General features: G+C 36.1%; 1 protein-coding gene across 1 annotated transcript in view; it reads left to right on the top strand.

Moving 5' to 3' along the window:
• Positions 1–17,722, top strand: part of Nav3 (neuron navigator 3) — a 762,474-nt gene that overhangs the window by 470,367 nt on the left and 274,385 nt on the right. The gene's annotated exons all lie outside the window — the stretch shown is intronic.

The following is a 17,722-nucleotide window of genomic DNA, read 5'->3' as shown; positions in this document are numbered from 1 at the left end:
TTGATCTTTAAAATGGGGTTAAACATACCTTGTATTATGGTATATTTTATAATGAATGAATGCATAATGTATGCAAAGGCATGTGGCACAGTAAAAGGTTATTTCCTTTCCCTTATTTTTATGGATTTTGTTAGTTTTTTAATTTAAAAACCTTGATGAAAAGTGTGTAAGGCAAATCAGCTGAGGAAGGAAAAATCAATCTACATTCCATTATAAGAAAATGCATTTGTTTTAACTTACAAAGACAAGCCAATTGGTCATGGTAAAATAGTGCATGGTAACCTCAGCCCCTATCAGTATTCTGTAGCTGGTGTCTGCAGGGAAAAATTGACACCTTTGCTTTTGCTACTTCCTCTCCTCTATAAAAGAATTTACAGACACAGAAGACTAGCAGGCAAAAACTTTATTTAGAAGAGGAAGTGCTTGAAAAAGCAAAATAGACTCACTGGGGAGCAGCAGGGCAGCAAAGACCTCACAGGAGGAGCTTGGGTGTTGTTTGTATTGGACCCAGAGATGTGAAGAGGGAAGTGTTTAGTGGGAATCATTGGACTATTTTTTCACTTTTATGATGATAAAGTTATATAACTAGTCATGCAACCATGCCTTGGGCACATATATTTTAATCTGAAGCTGAAAAATGTGTGCAGTAGAATCAGTTTTCCCTTGACTTTGCACTTGCCTGTGGAACCCCAACTTCCTGCCTTTCAACCATTCACAAAGAGCAAAGTGCTGGCATTATGCCAAATCCTTTAATCAGCTAGTTAATTAATTAATTGTTAGAGTAATTCACTAGGTCTGGCTTGTTTGTTTTTGTTGTTATAGATGTATTTAAATTTATTTTTCTTCAAAAAATATTTTAGAGAAAACTTTTTTACGTTCCAACTTCCAAGAGTCTGTAGATAGGTAAGTTCTGTTATTGAACTGTCTATACAGGTGTGGTTGGTACAGTTATCCTCCATCCAGATGGTTTTATCCTACTCATCAGGCTTTTTCGCTAACACCTCCTGATCTTTTCTGATTATAGTATTTGTAACACGTGTCATCCCTTTTTATCCCACTTTATTTTTCTTCAGAACACTTACTGATTTATTACAGTTCTCATTTAATTTTCAAATTAGGACATTAATGTCATAAGAACAAGAACTGTTTTCATTCCCCTTCTTTCCCTGCTGAATTTTCAGTTCTGAGAATATTACATTTCACAGGAGACCACCATCTGAGAATATGGCACAGGTGACTATCGTCTGTGTACAAATGAAGCATTATAATGAGCAAACTTCACTCTAGGCCATCTAGAAGAGTCAGCCACCGTGATTCAGGGATTGTGTGTGTGTGTGTGCTTTTCTTTTTATTTAAAAGTAATAAACAACTTGAAGTGTTGATAATCATATAATGACAAATGTAATAGTTTAGAATCCAGGATAATTTTATGCATTCAGATTTAGCTCTGTTTCCATGTGAGTTGTTAAATATGTTGTGTATATGGATAAAAGCTGTAATATACAGAGATATCATTCCTTCTCCTTTTAGTGAGAAAAACTAGGATTTCTCAGCAGTAAGAAACATACTGAGTATGCCTAGTGCTTTAGTTTAATTCATAATATTGTTTATTCAATGACTGCAGGGCACCTTGACAAAATGGGAAATTCTAAAATGAGATTTGCAGAATGATCATGGAGATTATGACAAGGAATATTCATTAAAATTTAAGGAAATCTGGATGAAATGTAGAGCTGGGTTAGCAATGTACCACCACTGACTGACTTACTATAACAAGTCCAGTATGGCAACCTCAGAAAATTACAGAGAAAAGTCAGTGCTGATCACATGGTATCTCTTTATTTATACTATTTTCTTTAATTTTCTACAGTATAGGAATTATCTAAAATAAATTTGTTTTAAAATATATGTAAAGATCTTTGGGGATAGAGGGCAGGTTGTGTGAATTGTCTATGTATGCTTTTGTTTCTATAGAATTTCTAACCAGCCTGGTAAGGTGTTTACAGGAAAAACTGAACTTGAAGGGTTAGATCCCAGTTCAGTTTATTTATGTCTGCTGCCTGCATACCATTTGTTTCAGACAACTGTTTCTTTATTTTTATTCTCACTCAAGATGGAAGCAGGTCTAAATATAAGGAAGAGTGCCTCGGTGTTACTAGTTTATGCCGCCAAATACAGTTGATGCTGTAAGAGCTATTTTAGTTGCTACCAAAAATTAGTTTAGTCTAGCTTAAGTAACCAACCTTGGGAAATGCCTAGGCTAACCCTGTACATCTTTAGGGAACAATAAAGTTATAGACCCGTAGAGTTATAGTAAAGATAGATACCTAAATATGTCTCCATCTGGTACAGTTAACTTTCACTAAATTCATATTAAAATGAGAATCAAAATCTTTGACATACAGAACTGTCACAAATGAAGTTATGCATGTGGAAATGACAACTATAAAGTGATTTTCTTGTAGCTCTGCCTTGTTATTACATGTTCTTAATAAAGTTTGCTAGCTTATAAACCAGTTCCTTTCACTGTTAGATGTAAATTGTTAAAAAGTGTTTTCTCAAGTTATGTAAAAGTCAACTTTTTCTAAAGTTTGTAGTACAAAGAAGTTAATAGTTAAATCCTACAAATAAGAGCTCAAATGCTGACCAATTTACTAGCCAGTGCTTAGAAAAATGACCTAAATTCACTACTTCCAGTTTTCATATTGATACATTGTGGTGACTATCTTTGCATTATGGGGACGTTGTGTGGTCATGTTTCTTTATGTTGGTCTTAAATGTTTAAAACTGTAAGTAGCTGTCATTAATGGTTCTTTCTTTACAGATGCAACAATAGCCTAGATAAACAGGAGCCCTAAGCCCTATTAAATTCCCAAATGAAGCCTCATAAAAGTGAACCTAAGCCCTCTACCTTAGAGTAGTGAAGGCATCTTGAGTGGTGTAATTTTATTTATTGTGTATTGTTCATCTAATTTGGGGAAGAGACCAACAGGAAGGTCAGTGGATGATACATTTCTTTGGCAAATGGTTTACCCTGCAGTGTTTAACTGTCAGGTGAGATGCCATTTCCTACTAATGGCCTGGAAAATGGACTTTTCTGATAGCATTTAGTTACTATATTGATGGAAGAGGGATGAACACTGCAGGCAAAATAGTTTCGGTGTCTCCACTCATGGCTGTATTGTAGCATCACTGGGGCCAGAATATTTCATAGATACAGAAATATGGATGGAGACTTGTAGAATTATGCAGTTCATTCATGCTCTTCCAACTCATTCTGCCAAAAATAGAAAACGTATCATTATATTCAAGATAGAATTGTCCACATATTCTTTCATATTTTCTTTAGGCAGCCAGCCTAGTAATTCTAAAATGTGAGAGCATATAAATTTATTATGAATATAAGCTTTATAAAAGAATTTTCATTATATATTACTTGACTTTGACTTCAGGAGCTGGCCTGAAGTTTTTTATTATATAGTATATTTTTTGAGTGGAGGTGGTGGCCAAACATTGTCATATCTCACACACTCTAATGCTGTCTTTATTACTGGAGGTGAAATCTTTGATATCGAAGTATTTGAAAAAAAAGTTAGTAACCTAGTTGGACACTACATTAAAATATGTAAACAAGTCATTCAAAAATCATTTGAAATTATAGTTTGTGTAATACATATTTTCTTCAAACACACAGAGACGAGGGATGGTCAGAGGAGATTATAAAAGCATATCAACTAGCGCATTGTCATGGTAGAATTCACTTATCTTTTTGTTAATCCTAAAGATAGGAGGAGAAAGACCATCAATCCAAATCATCATGGCCAAATTAATTAAAGCAAGCAATTAATTAAATCAAGCTTTTCTTTTATTTATGTACACGGGCTGCCTCCCCCTGATGTGGGATTCAACAGGCCAGCATTGGATGTGAAGAAGGACAGGCTCAGGGGTAGGGAGTTTCCAAATGGGGGATTTGGAGGCAAAATAGGCAGGGTTAAAAGTAGGCAGGGTTATAAATAGGTGGATTATATGAGCAGGACAAATAAAAGTTAGTCTTAACGATTTCTTAAAACAAAAATATGGTTGCAAGGTAGGTAACACAAGGTAGTCTTAGTCATAACAATGTAGTTATAGTCATAATAGCGTAGTCATAAGTCATAACAAGGTAGTCATAGTCAAAACAATGTAGTCATATTCAAAACAATGTAGTCATCATAAAGTGGCCATAGGTGATCACATAACCTTTTGAAACAAAAGTAGAGGTATAAGATGGTTTAAACAACTTTTTGAAACAAAGACATGATTGCCATTCTTGGAACAGGCACTACAGAACCATTTGTAGTTAAGGTTACAGGCCAGCATAGCCCAATCCTTGTGAAACAGATTTAATCATAAACAGGAATGAAACTCATTTGTCTTTACTGTGAGATGGCCTTTAGGTGTAAGATGGAGGCAAGCTGGTTCTTCATTTTCTTCTGAATTTTACAAAACAGCATTTTTTTTTATTCCCTAAAATCTGTTCTCCATTGCATTATCATTTGTCTCTTTGTCATGACTTACAGTTATGGTGTTGGTTTTCCTATTCCTCTTTCAACAGTACTGGTTTTTACAAAGTTAAGTCAACAATTAAATTCTGTGGAGAAATCTTTCCTAGAAAAATAAATGTGACTGATCTTTGCTGCCATTATCTTATTAAAAGGCAGAAAATTGCATCTGAACACCTGAAATCTCATCTATTCTGTCTTCCAATTTAAAACAAAACCAACAGTAACATCCTGGGTTGTCATGATGTCCAAATGAAACTTTTTCATAATTGTTAGTGGACTCAAGTCCACTAAAGATATTAACTTGGCTCCTTAGGCCACTTGATTCACATAAAACAAGGGGTATTTTTTTTTAATCTGAAACATAGAAACAGTGTCAATTATTGATAAAAAAAAATTAGCCCTGATTATTTCTTTATTTCAGCAATCCTCAGTTTTATTGCCAATTTAATACTTCTTTAAAGATAAATGAGAGATTTAGGTAGAGGAATTATGTTATAGATAGAGTTAGTCAAGTAATGAAGAGGCTGACAATGATGGATGGGACAATTGTAGAATCTTCTCTCTTATTAAAAAATATAATGTCAAAATGTTGGTCATTTAAGGTAAAGAATTTCAAGTCTTTTTTTTCTTTGTAGAGGTAAGATTATGAATATGTAAGCTAGAAAGAACAATTCAGTTTTTTTGACATGTCATTAGATTCCCCACTTCTTGGCATCTCAGGAGTCCTTAACACTAGTCTTGCACAGGTCCAGTTGGAAATCTAAGAAGATTAGAATCTTGCCAAAGGTTATTCTGCTGTTTGCCTTTTCATTTTTCTTTCTGTTAACTGTGTATTTTGACTCTTGTTTTTAGGAAAAGCCAAAATATAGCAGCATACTAAAGTACCTGGTGTAGACTGAATACCCATTATAGCCATGTGGTTCTGTGCTATAGTAAAACATAAAATTAAAACTATTATTGGTGGTTTATACACATCTGTTACTTCTCAAAGGTGTGACAGCACCAGAGGAGCTGTCTTTTGTAAAGTAATATATTTTAAAATGCTCAGGTCTTTTACCACAAAGACTTCTAGTATCCATTTTCAGTTCTTATATCTATTTCCTGAGCTGAGTTTCTCTGTTGAGTAGTGGTCTGTTACTTTAAATTGGAGTTGTCACATTTTTCAAAGGAACCCTTCTAAGGCAAAATAGCCTGATGGGGATGTTGCTTCAGGCACTATTTTTCATCCAAAATAAGTCCTACTTATAGTTCCATTTGATTTCTCATATTTCTTGATACTGGGACCATCTACAGTTTTCCATTAAATAACAAGTTCTTTAAACGAATAGTTGACTTTTGACATTCTTCTTATTCTCAGTAAAAATCTTTACTGTTTGTCCATGCAGGCAGTTATCACTCCTTTATTTCTGAGATCAATGCATGTCTTATCTAGTTTACTTCTTAAATATTTTGCCCATTCACCTCATCTGTTATCAATTCCCTAGTTTCAATCATTATTTTCATATTAAATTTCTAAGGGTATCATGTTATTGGGGGACTGTCCCCACATGGTCTTACTACCTTTCAAGTAGTCTTCAACTACTGCTTGATATATATATATATATATATATATATATATATATATATATATATATATCCATACTGCATCAGTGCCAATGCTCCACAGCATGAGAGTGAAATTCCAGCTGCACAGCAGGGCAGACAAAATGCTGGGAGAGCACCCCACTCATTTTCAGGCTCATTCCTCTATTGTAGCAGCACTAAACGGCCTGTCCTCATACATTCCTCTGTTTCATAGTTCATTTTTTCCTCTGACTCCTTTAAACTTTCTTAACCTCCCCACTAAGAGTGCAGATGTTGCCTCTATATCTCACATTTCATATATTAAAGAGAGTAGACATTATCCATCTCTTTTTTAGTACACTAACCATTCAAGTATATCGCTCAGATTTCATCTTTTAATGCATATAATTTAATGTAAAATTATGTCTTGTTGGCCTTGGATATCATTCATATTTGTTGATTTTAACTCAGTAGACCTCCCCATTGGGTTCTTGTATACATCTCACATTTTTCCACCCATACTCTTGCTTTAAAATATGGTGCACCTAAATCTGATATGTGTTTAATATCATTCTCCTTATCTTTCTGTATTTAAAGATACTTTAAAAGTATTTCTTCTTAAATAAATATGTAGAACAGTGCCTAGCAGCAAATTATTACTGGCCTGAGATGATCTGTGTAATTGTGGTTCTAACATCGTGCTGCCTTTGACCATAATTTATAGCTCTATCATTTGATTTAGTCATCATAGTCAAAAATGCCTTTGTAATGAGATTTTTTTCCATTGTTTGCATGTAGCATCAAATAGATTCCAAGCTCTTAGAGAAAGGAACATCTTCCTACAGACTACTGTAATATAACAGCAGTTTGCCATGCTCATTAATCAAACATTTATTAGTTTCCAGGTGTAATGTAAGGTGCCAATAATGCAAATATTGTTCTTGCCTTAGAATTATTCTTACTCTGGAGTCTAGAGGAATCACTCATAATGGTGTCTCATCATAAGTAAATTCATTGAAGAAATTCAGTTATAGAGGTTGGTCTGGGAATGACATGGAGATCAAGAGGATAATTTAGTGCTCTGGAGAAGTCTGCCCATCATCCCCATCAGTTATACACTTGGGTGATTCTAAGTCAGAGGACAAGAATCCCTTAGTTGGCTTCAATTTCTACACAATGACAAACTCTGTGTATTGCAGACTATGATGCCTTGTTCTTTACAAGAAAGGTAAGGGTTTTTAAGAGAAAAATGTAATATGAGTGATCTTTGCCTTATTTAGTAACTTCAGAATCAATATCCAATGTAAGAATTTGGCTTGGAGTACTTAGGGCCACATTTGTTTACAATCAAAAGTTGCATGTATTCATGTGACTGTATGATCCTCTTTGAATCTATGGCATTATAAGCTCCATGATGACTTTATTCACTTGAGTAAGAATTTGCATGTAGCAAAATCCCTAAGATACTAAAAATTCAGTAAAAATTAGTGAGACATGAATAGAGTAATTGTGTTAGTTATTTCCTCTTCATGTTTTGAGACACTTACTTAGATAGGTTCACTAAAGAATTCTATATGCACGTGCTTGTGTGTGTGTATACCTGTGTGGTAATGAGTTTGAACTCAGAGCCTGCTACACTCGACTTCTGATCCTTTTAACATATTATTATATATTATCCTTAATTTTTCTGCAACAACAATTTATCTTTTTAGATTAGTTTACAGCATATGAATTAATTTAATTGAAAATAAATAGTATAATTTGAAAGAAAAACTTTTATTTTAACAAAACAATTAGGACCAGAGAAATAATTTTAAAGCAGTAGAAGCAATGTTCAATAAAACAATAAATTGATGTCATAAAAGTTTTAAAAAATAACTAATTATGTGACTATACTTCAATTATTTCAGCTTCTAGCTGTTTAAGAGATGAAAGAGGTAATTGAAACCTTTTGAAGTTTATAATTATAATCATGCAATAAAGCAAACAGTAAAGTACATTAAAGACATAAATATCATTGCATTATTTTCTTTACTAATTAATTTCAGGAGTCCTTCCTGACTGTAAGTTCTCCAAAGTTTTGTATAGGATGATATAATTAGATGAGTACATCCTTAGATTTGCCAAGGCCTTAGAAACATTCTTTTAATGTGTATTTTCTGCCCAGTCTCTGGAAAAGCTGATAATTTCATACAATTACTTGTTACATTTATCATTAAAGAAGGTATCACTACCAAATATTTTGTTCCTGTTGCATGAAATTCCTGGTTAAATTCATCAGAATCACCTGATGAATTTCTTAAGGGTCTAGAATTTACATTGATGGAGAATGATGTGTGTGGATTAAGTATGCTGTCTGGAACACATATTGAATGAACCTTTGGTTATTCTAGAGCTTAGCAGGTTTTTATTTCTATTCCCTCAGAGCTGTGGGATATATGAACATAGGAGAATAGGGCCAATGTTCTGTTTAGTAATTTAAACCAGTTCTCAGAAGGGAACCCTGTGTCCTATCAATAGATATGAATAAATTTCTTACACATAAACTTTAGGATATACCATCTAAGTGCTTTATCCTTGGAATAACCTTCAACCTTGCTACACATCCCAATGTTTTACCCAGTGGAAAAACTGATATCTAAATTTTGCATGGTTAAATGATTTTTTTTCCTATGCATCCTTTCCTGTGTGTAAGAGGTTTTTGATCCTACATTTATTCTGGAAATGCATGTAAAGGTGAGCCTGGATGAAATTACCATTTGAATTAGTAAAATGACTAGACAAGATTGCTCTGCCTCACCTGGGTGGTGCTTAGAGAGTTAACTGAAGGACCTCTTCCCAAAGAAAACCCCCAGTAGGGGGGAAGTTTGCCTACCTGCCTGCTTCATCTGCAGCTTTAGTCTTCTGTCCTTGACCCTTTTGTCAGCTGGTGCTTCTCTTCTAGTTCTCAGGTCCTTGAATATGAAAGGTCTTAGAGTGTCGACCCAGATCTGGGGATTTCTCAGCTTTCCGGTTATACACACTGATTCATATTCTTTCTCTCTGTTTCTCTGTCTCTCTCTGTGTTTCTGTATCTGTCTCTCTCTGTGTCTCTCTGTCTCTCTTTCATCCCTCTCTCTTGTAACTGGAGTACTCCTGTGTCCACCTGGCTACTGTTCAGGCCCAAATAAAAACACAGAGACTTATATTACTTATAAATTTTATGGCTGTGGCAGGCAGCTTGCTATCTGTTCTTATGTCTTAAATTAACCCATTTCTATACATTTATACCTTGCCATGTGGCTCATGGCTTACTGGTGCTTTACATCCTGCTCCTCATGGCAGTGCCTGGCAGCATCTCCTTGCCTCAGCTTTCCACCTCCCAGAATTCTCCTCCTCCTTGTCCCACTTATACTATCCTTCCTGCCTGGCTACTGGCCAATCACATTTTATTTATCAGTCAATCATAGCAACATATATTATATACACATACATATACCTACATATACACATACATATATATATACACACACATACACACACACACACACACACACACACACACACACACACATATATATATATGACATCCCACACTCTCTCCTCTCTTTGTCTCTCCCTGCCCCCCAGTGTGTGTTTTACTTTCAAATAAAAGCTTGACTCATACATGTAGATTTACTGAAATGCTAGAAAGTTCATGGAAGATGCAATATTATAATATATCAGTAACCTAGATTATTTCAACTGCTGTTCAGTGAATATTCTTTTATCTGCCATCATTCATATTATGCTGAACTTATGTCATGCTGGACTCGTGCTGATTCATGTTATTTCAAGCCTGAAACAAGGTAACACTATCTCCATCAGCATTTACTTCAGCTAGGATTGATGCTATTAGAGTTCTATATTTTAGATCTTCTTAATATTACTTCTAGGTAAGAGCCATGTGGTTAGGGAAGAAGGATAGGGTAGTCTTCACACTGACATAAGAAAACATACCCTGGTCATCATCTAGCTCTTTGGCATCTACGACCTTTTCCAAGAGGTACATGAATAGACTTTTATTAATCTTCTCCTTATAAATACATTCAGCTGCTACTATTCTTTTCCCATGGCTATCAGCAAACCAAAGCTAAAGCTAGAAAGTAGGCAATGTTAGGAAAACAAATCCTAGAAATTGGTACTCTCCATTTGAGATATGTTTTATGTTAATATTACAAGGTTTTGATCTAAAAACTCATTTTATTAATTTATGATTAAATGAAATTTTAGTTCTCAGTGGGCTTTATTTGGTGAATGAAATTGCCCCAGAATTTAGCTACTTGTAACCTATTCTTATTTCTTTAGTTTTTAAGTATGATGTAAGACTATATAATAAATACAAATTCTGTGCCCTCGTATGCATCTACTTCATGTTCATTTAGCTTCAGCTTGGGCTGTAAAATGTATATTTGTTTCTTACCCTTCATTTTTTTTAATACAGCAAGAATATCCATTTGCTATCACTATTTTTGTTTTGTTTTGTTTTTTGAGACAGGGTTTCTCTGTGTAGCTTTGGTGCCTTTCCTGGAATTCACTCTGTAGCCCAGGCTGGCCTCGAACTCACAGAGATCCGCCTGCCTCTGCCTACCGAGTGCTGGGATTAAAGGCGTGCACCGCCACTGCCTGGCTTACTACTGCTATTTATGGAACGTCTCATGTGGTAGTTGCTCTGCTTCATTTTGACTGAGGAGAGCTTGCATAAACGTCAATATAAAATTAAAATCTAAAGTATATAGAGAACTTCTTGCAAAGTAAGTTCAGTGTTGTGTCAATTGGATGTATTAAAAATACATTGGACAGCCTTGTGTACACTTTGCAGGGAAGCCTCCTAAGTTCTCCTGAAAAGAACTTCAAGCCAATGATTTTTTTTCATAAACTTGTTCAAAAGGAAGGGATCTTGCCCAATATTCTGATATGATAAATTGTTTAGACACAAGATCGTTCTCTGAAACAGCCTATGTTTAGTTGAATATTTTCCACCCTTTCCTCCATTAGACAAGATTGTCCCATTTCTTAAGTAGGACTCTCTTTTAGTGTAGTGTTTAGCAGGCAACATTAGAATGTTTCTCTGGTTTTGATGTCCGAAACGCTGATGAGTGAAACACATTGAAATAACATAAGTCAAATGTGTATTTCCCCAATGTTTTAGGAATGGTCATTCGTATATGAGCTGTGATTCAATATAATTTACTGTGGTTAGCTTTGTTTTCACATAGTATGGAACTCAACATAGTCTATAAAATGTCTTGTTTTACATCTCCATATTTGTATTTTGGGGAGATAAATGAATACTTTCTATTTGGGCCAGTGACCATCATGCTTCTCTTATTCTCAAGCCTAGATTATTTTTGTTTTCCAGACACTTCAGCAGATTTCCAGTCCTCTTATTTGTGGCTTGTAACATATTTTTTTGAATCAGTAACAACCTAAGTTAAAGTGACTTAATATAATATATTGTGTCATATAAATCACAAACAGAACTAACAATTTACCGAACACTTGCCAGTGAAATTGAAGTCTAAGGTCTTGTGTATGGTCTCGGCAGCAGTCTCCTTAGATGTGGCTGCAAAGCCTTATTCTGCTGCTTGGTACACTCTCCTCTCATTGTCTTGCCTTCCCAAGAACTGTTCCTCTTGAGTACTTGGGCCCCTTGCTCATGTCTTCCGTTCCATCTTTTGACCCCGGTTACCACTCATTCTCTCTCTATTCTCCCTCCTCTATTCCTCTGTGAAGGGGTGATGGCTGATCTGCTCATCCAGCAGAAGCCTCTGAGAAAGCAAGGCATCCCACCACTCTTGATCAGTTTCATGCATTTACACCAGTTGTCTTGAACAAGAGTTTTCTCAACATTACTTGCCCTAGAGACTTGCCTGTTATTGCAATTTTTTGGGTCAAATTATTGTCATAGAAAGAATGATATGCATAGGTTATCATGAGAATAATTATTTAGAAACCTGATAACACTTAGAATGGAAACAAAACCATTCTCATGAATTAAATAATAGCTAAAAAATTACCCAAACTTGTGTGATTTGTAATATACAGTGAAGACAAAGTTATGAATCAGGGTCCATGAAAAAGCCTGCAATCCCTAGGTAGATTATCAGAGGAGATTTATAAATTTGTGTTGCATGCCTGTATTCCTGATGATGAAAATCACTTCTTTGAGTTATGACTAAAGATTTCCCCAAGTTCATAGAGGAAAAGAGCTCCAGGTTTCATCTCAACATTATCATTCATGAGCTGCAGGTTTTGAGGAAAATATAAAATGGTTAAGTTTCATTTACTACATTTCAAAATGAAGACAATGATGATAAAATATCTATGTTTGTTGCTGGTAAAAAAAAAAAATAAGTAATGTGTGTTAGCTCCTAAAACTAAAAAGAAGAAGGGCTTGGAAGATGGCTCAGTGGATAAGCATGAGGTTCTGGGTAGAACAGCCAGGTGTGGCCATGCTCACCAGTGGCCTCAGCTTTGGTAAACAGAGAGAGGCAGGTTCCAAGAGCTTGCTAGCAAAGCTTTATTAGCCTAGCAAAAGAAGGTGAGTTTCTAGTTCAGTGTAAAAGCTTCTCTCAAAGACATAAGGCAGGAAGCGTTAGAGGAAGGCACCTGAGTTCTGTACTGACCTCCCCATCCATGCCTGTGCATGTACACTTACGCACTTGTTCCCATGCACACACAACACATATGCATAACAAACAAACAAATAAGTAAATAGATAAATAATAATTAAAAAAGAAAATGATAAGGTGATATTACCTGGTAAGTTAAACAACTTACTAAATTAATAAGAAAAAATCTGATGTCTATAACTAATGATTTTCATAACGATCATTCAATATTAAGGAGTGATAGCAATTGTAATCTTCCTGGATATACCTTAGTAAGGAATCATGGTTTAGATTCTAGTATAGTATAGGTATATTGTGTGTTGTGGGTTTTTTTCATAGTATGGCATTGGGTTTGGGATACAAAATGAAATGTACAGGTACATAATGATGCCAGAAGAAGAAGACGGGAATCTTTCATAAATTTCGCCTATGCCACATAGCACATTTCCTATTATCCATATATATCGTGGTACTTCAGCCAAAGTAGGTGTTTCCTTGGGCATCTACAGACACATTAGAAATTTTCCGCTACTAAATATGAGTTTTTCCCCAAGCATAAAATTGAAAAGAGTAATTGAGATTGTTAAGAAAAGAGGACCCAGTCAAAGTCCATAGTGTTGGGGTTGTAGATGTTGAAGAGCAGGGTCTGTCCTTTCAGAGGACCTGGGTTCAATGCCCACATAGTGCCTCACAACTGTCTGCAATTCCGGTTCCAGGGGATTGGACACCTTCTTGTGGTCTCTGTGGACCCAAGTCATGCATATAGACAGGCATGAAGGCAAACACTCATACATAAATAGTAAACATAAAAATTAGGGAAGCAAGCTGGTTGGTGATGGTAGCACATGCCGTTAATCCCAGCACTCAGGAAGCAGACCCAGGCAGATCTCTGTGAGTTCAAGGCCAGCCTGAACTACCAAGTGAGTTCCAGGAAAAGTGCAAAGCTACACAGAGAAACCCTGTCTTGAAAAACCCAAAACAAACAAACAAACAAAACATTAAGGAAGCAAAGTCCTTAATATTATTGTGCTTATGTTAGAAATAAATAGCATAGATCCCAAAGATTGGCATTGTATCCATTAGACAGAATCCTATTTGTTTATAAGAAATCTAATATTTTTAAATTAAGATAAACACTTTAAATAAAATAAATGTATTTATTGTCCAATATTGTTAAAGTGATCAGCTCTAAAACATGAATAGATAGATAGAGAGATAGATAGACAAACAGACAGACACACAAGAACTCTCAATGGATTCAGCAGTTTGTAGGTTGTAATTATGTATTCATTCATATGATGATATAGTACTTTTAAAAAACAAGGCAATGAGTTTGAGAGAGAGTTTGGGGTGCTCTGGAGAGGGTTGAAAGGGCATGAAAAGGAAAGTGGAAATGATATAGTTTATTTTAAACTGAGATATTTTTAATGCACGTTACTGGTGGAATGGCAGCTTATTGTGAGCCTCACATAATGAGTCCTGGTCAGAAACAGAATCAAGAGTCTGGGGTCATTCACCAACCTGGGTGGGAAGAATCACTTGTGCATGAAGCAAGGCCCAGCACCTCCCATTCAGAACTACCCCAGTGCTGTTTACAGGGAAGCGCAGAGTGCTGAAGGTAGGGAAACATCCGCCAATGCCTTTTAAGCACTTCCTTCTGATGACTGGTGTCAGAATGAGAAGTGCATCTGTTTCCCTCCCTGCAGTTAATGTTAAAGAGAACTGGACACCAAACGCTAGCTGTCTTTAGCAGGAAACACAAAGGATGGCACCAGCCACGCTCCTTTTACGCGTCCACAATTCTACTTCCTCCACTTCTTTGTTCTTCCTGCTTTCCCTTCTGAAACAGGACATTTGATTGACCCTGGCTCGGAACTTCTGCCTCCTCCTTACCTTGCAACTTTCTAGAAACTGCTGCTGTTAGCTTTCGGTTATTGGTGTTGGAAGTTTTCCCAGTGCTTCTCCAGATCCTAATCCACATGATTAACCAGATGATGTTGTCACTGCTCTCTACGACATGGCAATTACAAGCAGAGCCTAGAAAGGTTTCTACCCCTAAATGAGATTCAGAGTAAAGTCTCTATGCCACCATAAAGGTTAGAAGAAAACCGTACATCTGTTACATTGCTTTAATTCTCACTCCAAAGGACATTTCTTTTCAATATAAAGACCTCAGTCATGCAGCATTGAATAACAATCTGTTGACAGTAAAACCATGCAGGATTAATTATTAGAAAGCAAAATCCTTGAGATGTCATCATTTTGACAAATGCTGCCATCTATAAGCAGCAATACTGGCAAGAAGTCACCAGATCTACCACAAAGCACCCTGGAGGCAGAGACAGGCAGATCTCTGAGTTTGAGGCCAGCCCGGTCTACAGAGCATGTTTCAGGACAGCCAAGGGCTACACAGAGAAACCCTGTCTCAAAACAACAAAATAATAATAACAGTAATAATAATAATAATAATAATAATAATGATGATGATGATGATGATGTTGCAAATTCAAATACCTGCAAATTCAGGGAATATTCTTGCCTTGAAGAACAGTGTGTAAGAGAGCAGAGCTGGTTGGCTGGGGTCTAGAATCTCTAGCAAGTAGCTAGTTCTAGTCACTACTAACATGCAAAATTTGGACTCTTAAAGACTTTCTGGTTCTCAAACAGTATCCAAAAATCTGGAAGTCTATATGAAATATTTTTAGCTCTAAAATGCTTAGATATTTTAAAACATGGTGCTTCCCGAACAGAGCATTTTGGTCCAATTTTCTGCTTGTGCTCTCACGGCTAGTTCGCCTGTGTTCCTGTTTTATGTCATCAAATGTCCCAGTGTCAGAGGGATGATTGACACATATATTAGTAACCTCTGGTCCGGTGGAGGAGACAGATACAGGATGGCGCATTCTGATGGAAGTAGAGGAGAGAAAACAAGTAGTAAAATTCATAGGAAAACCCTGTTTTCACAGTTCATCCATTCTGGTCTAGAAGCAGTAGCTCTGACGAGTGCTGACAGCAGCGACTGAGGCTGAAAAGTCAATAGAACTGCTAGTTGCTGGTCAGGTTACCTTGTTAAAACAGATTCAGCAACCACTGACTGGGAGTCCTGTGGTAAGGAAGAGCAGAGAATACGTGGATGATTAAAGTTTTCAAATATGCTGATGAACCATTACATGGCACTCAAGAATGCTTTTGGAGTCCTTGGCATACAGCTGGGAAGTACTTTGCTCAGAATGTTCTCTTACAGAGGCTTTCATGTTATGTTGCTAACATCCTCAGAAATTCCTTCCATGCTTTGCTTCTGAGTTATATATAAAGCGCAGAAAGTTTTGCTTTTGCATTTCTTAATCTCTTTGAGTGGGCATCATGATTTTATTTTGGGTGTACTTTCCTTCCATGACACTTCACCATCTACAATTCCTCCTCCTCCTCCTCCACCTCCTCCTCGTCTACACACACACACACACACACACACACACACACACACACACACACACACACAGAGAGAGAGAGGGGGGGGAGGGAGAAAGAGAAAGAGAGAAAGAGACAGAGAGAAAGAGACACAGAGAGAGAGAGAGTGAGTGAGTGTTCCTCTTTTTACTCCAAGTCTTGTCTGGAAACATTTACCCGATGCTTCCTATTCAACAAAATACAGCGATCTGATAAAGGAAGACTAATGTTCCCTACTCCTTCCCACAAGAAGGCTCATGTGAAAGCATAAATTATGACTTATAACCACTGAAAGTGGAATTTAATTATCCATCTTTTGTGGCCACTTACTTTGCCTTTTGATCTCAATTTCATGATCAAAAGGAAATACTCCCTCCTTTTTTTGCTATTTTTAGATTAGTAGAAATCTTTGAAAGAAATGTAAAAATGCCAATGTAAACAAGTCAATGAATTGAACAGTATGGCAAGGCTACATTTTTATTTTAAACTTTATCATAGTTTCTTATAGACTAAGCTAGACCTCTTTCAAAACATGGCTCACTACTGTCCCATTCATTTCAGGTTTGTCAGCTTGATAGTTAATTATAGTAACTGTGATTGTAGGAGTTCACTCTAAGTGTGCAAAGCTCAGATAATACATTTGAACTGCTTTTGTAATACAATAGAATGGGGTAGCAATAAAGAATACCAAATGAAGGCTTTATACTATGTTTATAATAAAAGGAATAAATAAGATAAATAAGCAGGAATAAATGTATACCAGAAATAAAATAAAAGCTCGAGGGTTTTGGCTTCTTTTTGTTTGTTTGTTTTAGAGAAACTGCATGAACTGGGTAACTCACTCAGATTTAAGTAAATAAGTCCAGTAAACAATTTTAAGGATGAAATAATGTGTTCATTTGTCCATTTACCCATTCTCCCTTTCCTTCTCCCTCTCTCCACCCCCAACTAGGGGTGTGTGTATGTGTGTGTGTGTGTGTGTGTGTGTGTGTGTGTGTGTGTGTGTATGTATGTGTGTGTGTATGTGTGTGTGTGTGTGTGTGTGTGTGTGTGTGTGTACACATGTATGTTTCAGTCCTTTTAGTACAGGTCCCTTGTCTTACATCCAAAATGTAACAATGAATTTAATTTCCTGTCAGAATTCATTTGGATTTTTTTAACCCAAGTAAAAAAATCTTTATAATTATCTAAGACTTGGAGAGCATAGATAGGTTTATTATAGATGATAAACCATCCACTTTGCTGGCTTTATATGACCATGATCCATCTACATCTTACCACTTCCTCTGCTACCATCTACATCCAAACCACTAAGATTTCTCCCTTAAATTATATTGATGGCTTCCTGTTTCCCTGCTTCCACTCAGTCTAGGGATGGTTCAGCCACAGGGAGCTTCATAAAAACATATTAAATGTAAGCTGACACATAACGTTTCTAGTTTACTGTCAGAGCATATGCAGAATACAGAGAGAAAGAAGCAAACGATGATACCAACATATTAGCTCAACTCAGCAGCTGACACCACCTCCATTTTT

This window comes from Onychomys torridus, chromosome 20 (genome assembly GCF_903995425.1).
Source record: "Onychomys torridus chromosome 20, mOncTor1.1, whole genome shotgun sequence".
In the NCBI taxonomy this organism is placed as follows: domain Eukaryota; kingdom Metazoa; phylum Chordata; class Mammalia; order Rodentia; family Cricetidae; genus Onychomys; species Onychomys torridus.
This window is presented reverse-complemented; position numbering and strand designations above follow the sequence as displayed.